The sequence below is a fragment of the Nematolebias whitei genome, chromosome 13, assembly GCF_014905685.2.
Source record: "Nematolebias whitei isolate Nwh7 chromosome 13, NemWhi1, whole genome shotgun sequence".
NCBI lineage: Eukaryota > Metazoa > Chordata > Actinopteri > Cyprinodontiformes > Rivulidae > Nematolebias > Nematolebias whitei.
The window spans coordinates 26,706,997-26,709,294 of record NC_056510.1 but is presented as its reverse complement, the minus strand read 5'-3'; positions in this window follow the sequence as shown (position 1 = coordinate 26,709,294).

Below are 2,298 nucleotides of genomic sequence, written 5' to 3'. Positions count from 1 at the left end.
CATGGAGACTGATGAAACAATGGTCTCTTTTGATGTCACATCACTCTTTACGTGCATTCCTGTTGATGATGCAGTAGAGGTGGTCAGTAAAAAGGAGGAACCCAGACCAGTGGTCATGCCGTATGTTGCGGGAGTATCAGAGAAACTGAGACGTTTATTTTCTAAACATAACGTCCCAGTGTCTTTTAAACCCCAAAACACATTACGGCAAAGACTGGTTCATCCCAAAGATCCAGTCCCCCGGCACAAACAGAGTAATATTGTGCATGCTGTTCAGTGCCAGCAGGGTGATCAGTCTTATATCGGGGAAACTAAACAGCCAATGGCCAAAAGGATGGCCCAGTACAGAAGCAAGGGATGAGACAGTGAATATTAGAATGAGAGAAGGGTGGCATGCAAAGTTCTGTTTATGCATTCAGTTAGGCAGTTTCAAAATATTTCAAACTATGTTCACATATGTATAATATATAATATAATAATAGATATATATATATATATAATAGATTATAGATAATAATAGAGCGCTTCAGATGGTGTTTATTTCTGACACTAAAGACTAGAATTAAAACTTCTTAAAAGCTCTCCTCGACCGAATGAGAAAAATGCTGATTTTTTTCCCATTCTCTCCAACTCTTCTAAAGAGGAACAGTAAATAGTAACATTTGCATCTTTCTAACCTTTTATTGATCAGGCTCTGGAAATATTTTTTAGAGATTTTATTTTTAAATCCACATACAAGTTAAAAAACAAGTAATTAAATTCAAGCAAAATGCCACAGTCCAGGCGAAAGTTAATTATGTAGTGCTTTTAGTGGAAACTACTTCAAAGATAACAAATGTTTTATGTTCCATAAGTTTTAGTGTGAAAACTTTCTGTCTGTAGCACAAAGCCAATCCAACATCTTTTGTCCTTTTGTTACTTCATCCATGAATTTGTCCTTCTCCTGTATTTTCAAGTAAATCCTCCCAGCTTTTACCTGTTTAAGAAGTTTGTTCTGTCTGAATAATGTTGCTCCAGTCAATAATGTGAAGACAGGAGTGGCACTAAAAGCTCTTATTTGACTTGTTGTGGCAGAATAAGACTAATGGAAAACAAATCAGGAGAAAGCCATTATTTATTGTAAAGTACAGCAGAAACCAAAAGTACTGACAGATTCTAATTTTTGTGGATGTTGAGTAAAAAAGGAGGGAAAATGAGTTCTTAAAACAGCAAACTGGGATTTTACAATAAACACACTATAATGTCTCCTCTGTTTCGTCTTTGGAGTTCTCTTCAAATATTTCACTCGTTTGAGACGTGTTAAAATCCATCCATCCATCCATCCATCCATCCATTCATCCATCCATCCATCCATCCATCCATCCATTCAGCTTGTTTGACTCAGAATAAAGTTAGAAATATGCTGCGTCGTTTATATTCTAAATAAATGTCGCACAAACATCTGGATTGTCATTTAGTGTTTGCACAGCATTTGTTTCTGTGCCGAAGCAACTCGCTCTTCGTTTCAATAATAATTAGACGCAAACGTTGAAAAATGTCTAAAGATAAAGTAAGTAAGCCAAAACAAACAAGGTAACTTTAAAACTGCAAACTCTCACTTAAAAAGTATCAACTGTTAGATTTGATTAAAAGCTTATTTATACTAACAGACTTTTCCTCATAAGGTTTACATAAAGTTATTATTGTTGCGCTCTTGTTGTAGGAACTGTCATCCATTCATTCCATCCATCCATCCATCATCCATACACCCATCATCCATCCATCCATCTGTCATCCATCCATCATCCATCCATCCATCCATCCATCCATCATCCATCATCCATCATCCATCCATCCATTCAACCATACCATACCATACCATACCATACCATACCATACCATACCACTATATTTATAGAGCACTTAAAACAGCTACAAGGTCAACCAAAGTGCTGTACAGACAAAACAACAGGTAAAACACAAAGCAAAATACAAAATGAGGTAAATCAGAATAAAGACATAAAAACGATGCAGATAATGACGACAAACCAGTGTGGAACATATAGGATCAAAACAAAGATCATCTTGTGTTGAAAGCTACTGAATAGTAGTGAGTTTTTAAACGGGACTTGAAAACCAAGAGGGAGGGGCCTGTCTGACAAGCAGAGGTAACTTGTTCCAGAGTCTTGGTCCTGCTACAGAGAAGGCCCTGTCACCTCTGCGCTTAAGACAAGTTCCTGAAACTGTGAGGAGCAACTGGTCCGCTGACCTCAGGGAACGTGGTGGGACATACGATTGTAGCAGATCAGAGAGATGGGG